We start from the raw sequence: 12,662 nt of genomic DNA, 5'->3' as shown, positions 1-12,662 counted from the left end.
CTAATTCAGGGCAGGCCCAGTGGCTTAGTGGTTAAACTGGCACGCTCCACTACTGGCGGCCAGGGTTCGGATCCCGGGCGCATACAACGCACCGCTTCTCCGGCCATGTTGAGGCGGCATCCCACATACAGCAACTAGAAGGATGTGCAACTATGACATACAACTGTCTACTGGGGCTTCGGGGAAAAAAAAGGGAGGAGGATTGGCAATAGATGTTAGCTCAGAGCCCGTCTTCCTCAGCAAAAAGCGGAGGATTAGCGTGGATGTTAGCTCAGGGCTGATCTTCCTCACAAAAAAAAAAAAAAAATCTAATTCAAAGTCCTATATATTGCGTAGCTTGAGTTTAGTATCTAAGAGGAAATAACCCACTAAGTTGTAGCAGAAACAGTATCAGATTCTGTCTCTCAATATGGCATTAAAACAATTACCTGGTTAGAACGATCAATCACACAAATAAAGTAATGGCTTAAACAATGTGTTGAATATTCTCCCCACTGCCACTATTCAATTGTTAATGATATAAGCACAAATATTACTATAATATTGTCAAGGCTAAAGTCAATTTTATCCACATTTCAAGATAGACTCACATTCATAGAATTTTGCAAGTATCTCTTTGTGTTCTATCTACTCCTCTGAACCTACAGAGGAGTTTTTGCCGCAGACAGATTCATGAAACTAATATGTTTTATTTAGTCCATGGAATCTAGACTAGAGGAGTTGAGTTCCCAAGAGTGACCATATGGTAGCATATACTGGAGTTACATGCTTCCCTAGCTAAGAACGGGATGGAAGGACTAGTTTAATGCCTTTGGAGCAGGACTGCAGGGTGGTACAAGTAGGTAAAAGAGTCCTCCTCAAAAGAGAGCTGGGTCTTGAAGTTAGGAGTGTCAGGCAAGAAGAAGGGGGCTGTGAAAAGAGACCTGACCATCCTGGGAAGATGTGGTATCGATGGGAGTATTACAGTGTAGCAGGCTTCAGATTTTCTCATCTTCCTACAAATTGCTATAAAGAGATGTACATATTGTTTTGATCTATTTCAAGGAAGATAATGGTGGTATATCTGAACAGAAGGCCATGTTAAATGTGTATCCCACTTTCAGAAAAAGTAAGAACTGGGCCCTCTGTTAGAAGAATTGAGAATGCGCATGTTTGAAATCAAGGAAAGGGAAGTGACAAAAGTATAAATCAACTTCCTCAGTTTAAATGCAAGTTAAATGTAAAATTTTTCTCCTGAGGGAAGAAAATTAGATATTGCTTACTACTTGTATCCTGATCTTCGAAAACAGAGTCACAGTGACAACTGATGGCAAATAACAAGGCTTAGGCAATAACACAGGTTACTAACAGGTATATTTGGAGCTTGGGGACATTGTAAAGAGTGTTGTAGAGTTGCATAATTCTCCCCAAAAAGCAGGTAGCTCTAAACTTTAATAGCTCGTATGTATATTGGCTAGAAATTATGCTGGATTCTGTGGGTCCTCTGGCTTCAGAGCTAAGGCCTTAATCCAGGGATCTGATACACATCATGAGAAACTGTAACATGATTACTGTAGAATCTCCATGTTAGTTCTAAAATCGTGAAGGATCTGAGATTACCCCACTTGCAAGCTACCAAGTTAGTTTGGTTTTTTATATACATGTATTGCCAAGAACACAAAATCCTAAGCCAGAGATACAAATAGTTTGTTACTCACAGCAAAAGCAGTCGCCAGAGCAATATCTTTGCATTAAATCCCCAAGCCCCAAACTCCAGAGGGCAACATGATGAGGGCAAGATGTTTACTTCTACATGCAGTGGGTTTGCATCAAAGTGGAGGAACCCTCAAATTAGAAAACTAAGTTTTTATGGCTATTGGTACATCTGCTTACCCTTCTCTCCAGAGAGAGAATGATTACTCATTACCCTGGAAAGTAAGCAAATGTCTCCAGCATGAGGCAGGAGACTTGAGTTGACACATAAAATTAACCATCACACTTCACTATCCTGAAATGTCTCTAGGTATCTCTGTTTTTAGGAAGGGGGTTTCTATAGCTCCTGAGACATGTTTGTGTTCAAACATATCCATTGCTCAGAAGGCCCTCACTGTGCAGGAACACAAGATATCCACGAATCATCATTTCCTTACACTCCACTGAGAAAGTTGGGGTCAGGTGGTGACAGAAGCCTTCATGTATCTGATCATACGAGAAAGGTTAATTGATAAGATATCATTATCACAGAGGGAGTTCTTTATAACTAACTTCTTCAAGTAACTGTGATAGATTCTTTACAGTCAAGGCTGTCAAACTTCTGTCTACAACAAGCTAAGTAGAAACAGTTTACTCACAAACTAAAGCTGTTTTGTACTCTTATCTCAGTGGACAGCTGCCTTAATTGAATTACTTTTTATTCTCATGGTCCCTTTCTGTATGCAAGCAAAACTGCTTTTGTTTTTCCAACTCATGAGTTACTATTTTTGAGGTATAATTTACATATAGTGAAACAAACGATCTTAAGTGTATAGTCCCATGAGTTTTGACATATGCACACAACTATATGCACTAAGCTATAGAACATTTGCATTATCACAGGAAATTCCCTCATGTCCTTCTCTAATCAAACATATCCTGCCCCTACCAGAATCATCTGTGATGAGCAACTTCCCTGCAACCTCACTCTCATCTCTGAAGGTTACCTTCACCTCCCTGAGTACATCATTCTGAATGAACACCATTTTTTCTCCCTTACTCCACATATCTCAAAGCCTGGAACAGGATAAGTGTCCCATTTCATTAAATGGGACTAGAATTTAGTTAGTTTCTCAGGTCTATAACAAAGGATTCATCCTTGATTCTTCTCATTTTCTTTCCATTCCACATCTAATTTGCCATTATGTCCACAGTAACAGCATTGGACCTAACCGTCATCTCGTTTCTCACCTAGATTTGTTCAGCAGTATCCTAAGAGAGCTCCCTGCTTCTTCTCTTGTCTTTAGAGTCCACATTTTTCATCAGCATAAATCAGATCATGCCCTTCCTCAGCATAAAAATCATTTATTGTTTATCATTACAATCAGAATGCAAACGAAATTCTTTATTTTGATTTCTAAGACCAGACATATTCTGAGTCCTGCTCACTTTTCTGATTTCATTCCCTTCACTCTCTGATCCGTGTACTACTTGCCACTCACACTAAACTTTCTTTCTCCTCTAAGTATGTAGAAACACCACTTTCTGATGTCAGTTTAAAACATTTGGAAATTGGTTTGAGTTGACAGCTCATAGATTTGAAATAAGACATGATCTGCCTAATCAACACCACCACCTTACTCACTCACATCACACGTAGAAAAAACCACGGAGCTTGAATGAAAAACAGACCAAATGAGGGAAAGGAAGGGTGAAGAGTGATAAGAAATTTCAGCTCCACCAGGAGAATCTTTGGGGGAGGGCTATAGGGACTACCCTGTATTCCCTTGGAAATTCTGCACTGGATGAAAGGAGATATGAAGGTGTATTCTACTTTTGTCATCTAAACTTCCAAGAGTTGGCAGCTAGGTTGAAATGACATCATGGCACTTCTAAAGTTGCAGGAGAGCAGGGTGGCCAGACCACCCTCTCTAGATGATCATCCATGCCAGAGAGCTAAATAGGAAAACAAAAGTGAACCTGCCAGAGCTGTAAATGATATTTTCTGTGCCAAGAAAATAAATGGCAGGGGCTCCAGCAGAAAATAGATAACAGCAACAGCATAGGGTCTAGTTGCAGACAAGTCCAAGAAGGAGCATGTGGTCTCTCCCTTGCCAGTGCTCACCTCTGTTTGAGTAAGTTCCCCACCACATGATAGCCAACCAAGGAGGAAGACAAGAAAAAGCTTGGAGATGGCCCTTTGGAATGGGACTGAGTTACACCCTTTGAATTTAATTGATGAGTCATTGATTTAGGTTTTATTTACTTTAAAATGTCTATATTAATTTTCCTGCAATTTGCCAGTCTGAGTGCTAAGAGATGAAATTAAAGCAATTCTAACAAAAAAGTATAAAATAAAAACATGCGAGTCAGTGGCTGATAACATATTAAGCTTGTAAAACCCAACTATTGCTGCTATTATTAATGCCTAACTTTTATTAAACAAAAACCAGGTGCCAAGAAGTTACAAAGTTCTTTCTATACATTATTTAATTCAATCCTCAGAAAAATGTGATGAGGTAAATCCAATTATCATCATCCTCATTTTACAGGTGATGTTAACTGAAGCATAGATAACATGAATAAATTTTCCAATTTCATACTGCTGGCAAGTGATGGAAATAAGATGAAAACTATTGCTGCCTTTTTAATTATTATGTAATATTCCTCCAGCACAAATTAATCTTCTGTCCACATATTTTATATATATACGTATAGATAATTTCAAAATAATTTTCTAACTGCACTTATACCTCCTCTCTAATTTATAACTTTACTTCTTTTTTTCTTTTTCTTGATTAGATTATCTATGTACTTATTTTATTGTGTTTTCAAACGATCAGTTTTGGGATTTGTTAATCAATTTTTCAACTAATCATTCTTTGCTTCTGTCTTTATTAATAATTTCCTTATGCTTGTTTTTAATTATTTTCTAAGTTTTTCAGGTGACAATGCTTAGAAATCAGTGCTTCATGATAAGAATACATTCCTGAGTATAGCTTTAAAATACTCTATAGGTTTTGGCACATTAAAAACATGTTAAAATAATTGCTTTCATCATTTTATGAATAGTTTGTAAAGGGAATTTTTATTTGTTCTTTGGTTCTAGAATTATTTTGATGTTTGTTTCAAAATTTCCTATTAGTTTTGGTTTTAGAATAAATCTTTGTAACAAACCAGTTTCATTAGGTACATTATTAAGAATCTATATATTCTTATTTATTTGGATTCACATTAATCGTTCAAGGCTTGATAGTAATATGTTAAATTCTGTATCTAATTTAAGGTAATCAATCTTCCAGAGGCTTAAGAATTTTATATGTACAAAAAAGTAATTTGGGGGGACCAGCCCGGTGGCGCAAGCAGTTCAGTGCACATGCTCCGCTGCGGCGGCCCAGGGTTCGCCGGTTCGGATCCCGGGCACGCACCAACGCACCACTTGGCAAGCCATGCTGTGGCAGCGTCCCATATAAAGTGGAGGAAGATGGGCATGCATGTTAGCCCAGGGCCAGTCTCCCTCAGCCAAAAGAGGAGGATTGGCAGATGTTAGCTCAGGGCCGATCTTCCTCACACACACAAAAAATAAAAAATTAAAATTAAAAAAAAGTAATTTTGGCATTCTTGAAATATGACCTATTTAATTCATACTTTTCTGATTGGCACAGGTGCCAGCTATTTACCACTTTTTTGTATTTTATCTGCTGATAAAATGTCTTGCCCACATAAACCATCAATGCAATGAGGCTGTAGAATTCCATAAAACATCGATTATATGGTTGGAATACGGAAGATGTATGAATAAAAGAGATTGGAAATAAGAGGAATTCCCTGGTCAAGATCTCAACCACAACCATGGAAAAACAGATTAGAACAATTTTAAAGGCAGAAGACAACCGCAACCAGCGTAGGCCCAACGAGGGCCACTTGGTCTAACCTCCAGAAGAAAGAGGTGAAATAGTCCTATCCCCACCAGGCGCCTGAGGAAGGTTTCTGGCTGCTGGAGTTTCTGAGCTAATAACTTCAGTGAGCCTGGTTACAGGGTGCAGATGGTTTCTGGATCACACAAGAAAGCAACAAAAAGGTGAGCCCAGGAGCCTCTAGAAGCCAGAAATTTAGAAATATGAGAAAAAGAGAAGTTTTGTATTAGAAAAAAAAAGAAAAGCCAGCCATGAAAATTCAAGCATGTGCTTCCTCGGTTCTATTATATTTTGAGTGAGTAGTATTGATTAGAAAAGTAGATCAGAGAAGAAATCAGAGAGGCACCAAAATGTAAGGAAAATGGAATAATTTAAGTGGAAAAATCAGAAGAAATTGTACCAGTCGGTAAGAACTTATGAAAAATGAAACAGAATGAACATTGAGAAACTGCAAAACTAACGTGGTCTTGTAAACCAGTAACACATGGCAGCTGAGCCAAGCAGCCTATCATTTTTACAGAAGGGGCTACAGTGACCAAACATCCCTCCAGTGTGGCCAGAAAGAGGACCGCTTCCTCCTTCTGATTCTGTCTATATGAGAAATCCATGGGAAAATAAAGTGACAGTACTCAGGGACAGAATTTCTGGTGGTCTGATGTGCTTCTTTTACTTTGGACAGATGCTTGGAAGAGATTAATACAGCAAAAGGTGAGGTCAGGAGAAAATAAACTGAATTATTAATAAAAGTGCTAACTTGAGCCAGTGCACTTAAGACAACTTACGCACATGGCACATTTGTCTTGTCCTTCCCTCTGACTTTCGTTAGCATTAGTGAGGATAATAATCTGGTCGTTGCATCCACATTTTTTCTCTCCTGTTCACTTCATTGACAACCTTGACTAGAATGTTCTTTTGACTACAATATGACTGACCTTTATTATTTGACTTTGAATTGGGGTGATTTGAATTGTGATTTCTACTCCCTCGGCAGGTACAGGAAGAATGGACCTGCTCAGAATTGAGTAGCGAAATTGAAACAAGTAGCCAACGGTATCAACAACACAGACCTTTAAATCAATTATTGGACGTGTATTTTCCAATGAATAAGAAGTCATTTCCAGTGCATGATATTTCAGATCTCTCTGTGACACAGTCTGAGAAGGAGAGGAAGAATAGGAAGCTCAACTTTGCGCCCATTGGCTTAAACACGTAGCCAAAATACACAACCTTGTGCACAAATTAAGGAAAGTGTGTAATTGAAGATACCCATTCCAGCCCCAGTGATGAGGAATTCATCACTGTCTTCACAACTGGCATCTACTGAGCTAGGAATAGCCACTGTTCTATACACTGTCTGTTTTAACTCCTGCGATCCTTACAATAACCTGATACTGTGGGTTACTATTATTGTGTTTATTTTCAGGTACGCGTTCCGAGGCCAAAAAGTTAAATAACTTGCCTCAGCTCACAGTTAACAAGTGACATAGTCAGATTTAAGTTTAGATAGTCTGGCTCCAGAGTCCAAGTTCACTATGCAGATGCCAGAGGTACATTTAAGCCCAAAATTGATACAACATGAATGATCTGTATCAAGGTGACTGGGCCTATGCTTGGAGTTCTCATACTGTAAGAGACGTTGCCCTAAACAGAGAGGCCTCCTCGGCTCAGTTCCTGCATTTCTTTGGGCTTGTGAAGTTGGAAGAGTCTCCTCAGGAACATATTCTATCCTTCCTGGAGTTTGCACTAACTTGCCTCGCCTGCCCTAATTAGTACTTATTCTGATTTATGAAATGCTTCAGCTGACTCTTTTACCCAAGCACTAATTTAGTTCAGTCTTAAGAATGCAGAAGTATAAACAATTCAATTTTTTTAAATACCATGCACCATGGTCTTTAGCTGGAGTTTTAGAATTTCGTACCTATTAGTTTTAAAATACAACAATGTTAAATTTCATATATTTTTATTTGTGTTCTTGACACACTTTCACATCTATTATCTCACCTTATTCTCATCACTGTCCTGAGATGAGGCAGGTCAGGGATAGTTAATCTTATTTTGGTGATGGGTAAATAGCCTGGAAAATAAAATATTAGGGAGACATGAGAGCTGTTTGCAGCTATGTCAAGAGTTGTCATAGAGAAGAAGAATTATATAATTTTGTACAGATCCAGAAGGCAGACCTAGGACTAGTGGGGGGAAGTTGTAGGGAAGAAAATTTAGCTCCATGAATAGAGTAGTTGGAGCAATTTCAGATACAGAATGGGCTGCCCTGGTAAGTAGTGCATTTCTCGTAACTAGACGCTTTCCAGCAGAAAGCTGACTATGTCTTGGGAGGTGGTAAAGTCAGGTGAGACAGAGATTATGTGAGGTGCTCCCAAATGTGTGTCTACAATCTATGAATTGGGAGCATAAATAAATTTAGTGACACTTTTCTAGTAGTCAGATATAGAGACTTGATATTAATTTTCCTAATAGTCACGTAATAGAGACTAGATATTAGTCAATGCTCTCTGTTGCAGCTCAGTACTAATTCCATTGGTAACCTGTAATCTTTTAAATCCAAGTCTCTTTTTGATAATAATAAAAACTTAGGCCTACATCCAAATGCTGATATAGTCCTCTCCCTGGAGAAAAAACTGAATCAAACAACATAGACTTTTTCTTCATTTTTATCCTTACCAAGCCAGAAGATTTAGTTGAGCTTTACTTTCTCTAGACTGTATTATAAAACAAATGACCCTCTTATGCTATAATGTTATATACACAGAAATTTATAATTTCAATGTTCCTTTTCAAAATACACAGACTGCCCCAGGTCCTGCTTCATCTCCTCCCCGTTATTGTTTGCCTTTCTCTCTCATTGGCTGAAAAGTTATTTACATAGAGTGTACTGCTTCTCAAAATACAAGACTAAAAGACAGTTGGTTCACAGTATGGATTTATTATCGAAAATCTTACACTGTCCACATCAATGGTAAAGCTAACTGGTGTCATCACGACACGAAAGAAGGGAGCTTTATGTAGTTGCCATAGGCCAGAATGCAGTAAGTGCCCTGTAATCATAATCAGGAGCTGGGATTTAATCAAAGTGAAGACGTATGAGACCTCTTCTAAGGCCTTAAAGATCCCTGGGATTTATTTAAGTTATTAAAGCAAAATAAATGTTATAAACCATAAAGGTTATATTTACAATAAGAATGTGAAAGAAGACCATCTGCATATGCAGGGCCAGCAACTCCTGGGAGAGATTACAGAAATGAGTGGAAAAAATGGCCTTCAGTGCTAGAATCCTGTATAAAGAAGTTATCTCACACAGCACTAATGATTTTGAAAGTGGAGTTAGGAAAGAAATAAATTACTTTTATTTGTGCAAAAAGACAGAAGTGTCACAGATAGTTCCCATATTAGGTTCTTTCACAAATTCATAAAAATTATATGCTTGGATAATTGAATACAATATGATTGTTCTCTCCGAAAATGGGAGTCTCTTGGGCCTCCATTTCCTAGTCTAGGTATGTTTAAATATTAGACTTTATTTTAATTCCTATTGGCTGGAATAGAAAAAAACTTTCTTTGCAAAAGTGTACTCTGAAATACACAAATGCATCTAGTGCATCAAACAAAAATTCAAAGAAACACACATACAACCTTACATGCACAAGGATTGTAAATATACATTTCCGTAGATGCTACATAGATCTCTAAAAGTTTGCATTTCTACTAAAAAGAGATCAAGTTAATTTTTTCAAGATATTAAGTCTGGAACACAACATTTTTTCCATACTTTCTTATGAAACATGAGAAAAGCCTGAACTCTGCCAGATTATTATTTTAATTTGATCATTTTTCAATCTAATTAGAATTTCTTGTTAAATTTAGTATTTTGTTTATAGTATTGATTTTTTTTCTGCAGCACTAAGTACTAGGTTAGGTTCCATAGGTGATTCTATATATGATCCCTGCTTACCAAAAGTGTACAATGAGATTATATTAATCATCAAAGATTACAGTATCAAAAGAATGACATTTATTACACTTTAGAAATTATTTTACAATTGAATTTGTGATCAAGTGGATCATTTTTAACTTAAGATTGCAAATTATCTTTTCATTTCTAAAAGAAATATTTAAAATCCCATTTAGACAACCTGTTGATTTTCTGCATTCTGAGCTGATTACTCTTTCCCCATCTACGTTAAGCCTAAGCTGGATAGGCGGATGCTGATTGCGCAAGATACAGTTGAAGTTCAGTTCTGGAGATAACGACCTTTTTCTTTGACTCCAGGAGGTGAGGTTATTCACTGTTTATAATTTAATTTTAAATTTTTGTGGAAATGTATTTATACAGAAGAAAATTATGATTACTATTAGTTGCCCTTTGTATGACATCTAGCTAAAGTATGCTACTATAACTTTTTTAGTTTATTCATCAATATCTGGCATATTGTCACATGCGAGACCTTGAGAAAGATGTTTTCTCACTGCAAAATTGGAATGCAAGTAAGCATATTACAAATGTAGTAAAAAAAAAAAGAGAGAGAAAATAGTCTTTTTTTTTACTCTTAATATCACACCAATACTCTTAGTATGGTCATCATCATCATCACCATTAAGAAGTACTTATTAAGTATCCATTTGCTCTTAATCCAATCTGCTATAATTGCTGAATCCCATGGATTCCATCTGATGTAATTGCTGGTGGACACCTTCCCAATTAGATGAGACACACATTTCCTGCAAGGCAGCTGCAGGAAATAAACAAATGAAATATAAAGCTGTAGTGTATTAGTTCTGTCTTTACCATTACAGATAATATTTTCCAGCTCTTTCTCTCCAGGACAATAGAAAGACATGAGATTCTATTATTTCCTCAGTGATCTCAATATTAACCTGATGAAATCATATTTTTACTTTCCCAGTTAAGAATTGGCTACTTACCTAAAATAGGTATGCAACGAATGGCCTTATTTTTCGGTAGTGGGTGACCACAATTTATTCTCCTTAGCAATGAATTGGCAAAATATTTTTAAAAATTATGCATACAACATGCTTAGCTCAGTGCCTGCCAGAGAGTAGGCAGTCCAAAAATGGTAACCATTACATCACATTTGATTTGAAATGAAATAACTTCTCCTTAAGTACATTAACAGCTTCCAGATAGATCCCCGTATTTTCCAATCTAGGCCTTCTTGGAATTCTCTTAAGTTTATGTTATTATTACTGATGTTTGAAAAATATATTTCACATGTATCTTTATAAATCTTCTCTTTTGGTAATAGTTTCTGACAAATTGTTTATTCTGAAATCCGATATGAAATATTAACATTTTCTTGGCATACATTTATATTCATTTGATTATATCAATTATTTTATATTTTTGATATTTTGAATGGTGCTTTAAAATTATAATTTTGACATTAAACTATTTATTATAGCTGCCATATGTTCTCATATTATCACAAAAGCCACACTCAGCCTAATAATGCCTTCAACTACTTAAAGGATTAAAAGGCATCATGATATTTCCATTTTCTTTCCATCTAAATATCTTAGTGTCATTAGTAAAACAAATTTATTTTTGTTGACTGACAGTAGAAATCTTAAAAATGTGTTCTATGTAAAATACTCTAATGACACATAAAGCTACAAAAGAAGATATTCATATGTCACCAACACTATTGTAAAAAAATGAAAAAATTATCCCTACCCTAAACAACCATCCCACAAGCCCTATTGGTTTTATACAGATTATTTACACAGCAGCCAGAGTGATCCTTTTAAGATTTAAATAAGATCATGTCTTTTTTCTACTCCAAACTCTCCAACAATTTCTCTTATTAGAATAAAATCCCAAGTCCTTTGCATGGTCTGTGATACTTTACCTCATCTGGCTGGCTCCCAGTTGCCACTACAAATTCGTCTTCCACCACTCAGGCCCCCCTTCATTCCACGCCAGCTGTTCTGGCATCCTTGAACTTAGGTGAACATGACAAGTAGGCTCCCATTTCCAAGTGTTATCACCTGATGTAGACTATACCCAAACCACTCTTCTCATATCTATATGGCTCTTTCTCTCTCTTCCTTCAAGGACGAGGAGCTAGCCTTAGAGCAGAGGATAGCCTACCTAAAACAACAGCTGCTATTACTCCCTGCCATTAATGCTTCATCATTGCACTTACCACTGCCAACACACACACACATATGTATCTTTATGGATCTACTTGTTCATTGCCTGTCTTCCTTCATGAAATGCAAGCTCTATGAGGGAATGGGATTTGTTTTGCTCATTTCTCTCTGTAGCTCTGAAAAAAGGTGCCTAGCCCAGTATATAATAGGCATCCAATACAATTTTGTGGAGGGAAAGAAGGAAATGAGGAAGGATGGAAGGAATGAACAAACAAAAAAAAGGACTTACTAGTAGCACTCCGTAAGGAGATTTCAAATGTTCTCCAATCTTTCCACTATGTCTGCCTGATGAAACATATTCAACAATCAAGACTCACCTCAAAAGAAATCACCATAATCTGTAATTTCACAAACTCTCACTCTTTTACTCTGTATCATACTGATCATTTAATGTTACCTTTCCATTGAATTGATATCTCAAGTCTGTTCTCATATTACACAGTCACATGTTATTTTTTTCTTAATCCCAACTCCATTCTTAATTGTTGTGATTTAGCAGGTCTAATTTCTATGCATATTTTATATAATCTTTTAGGTAGTAGTATTTGTATAACACTTTAAATTAATATTTAAATTTCATATGCATTATTTTAGTTAAACTTCGTAATAGCCATTGTACTAGGGAGTATGTTTATTTCACAAATAACATAAATAAAATGTGTTGAAAATAGCACATATTATGCAGGAAAAGGGCTTGAGATTGTTATTTAAAATGTTTCATTGAATACATACCATGCACTGGGCACTTCCTTCTATACCGGGAATTTAACATAGAGTAAGCCAGTCAGGTCCTTGATCTCAGGAATGTTGTATACTAACAGGAAACAAGATCATAAACATGTTTAAAACAACTCTCAAAAATAAAGGCTCCTAAGCCAGCCCAGTGGC

Source organism: Diceros bicornis, chromosome 23 (assembly GCF_020826845.1).
Source record: "Diceros bicornis minor isolate mBicDic1 chromosome 23, mDicBic1.mat.cur, whole genome shotgun sequence".
Classification (NCBI taxonomy): Eukaryota; Metazoa; Chordata; class Mammalia; order Perissodactyla; family Rhinocerotidae; genus Diceros; species Diceros bicornis.
The sequence above is the reverse complement of the archived record's forward strand: the minus strand, read 5'-3'. Positions refer to the sequence as shown.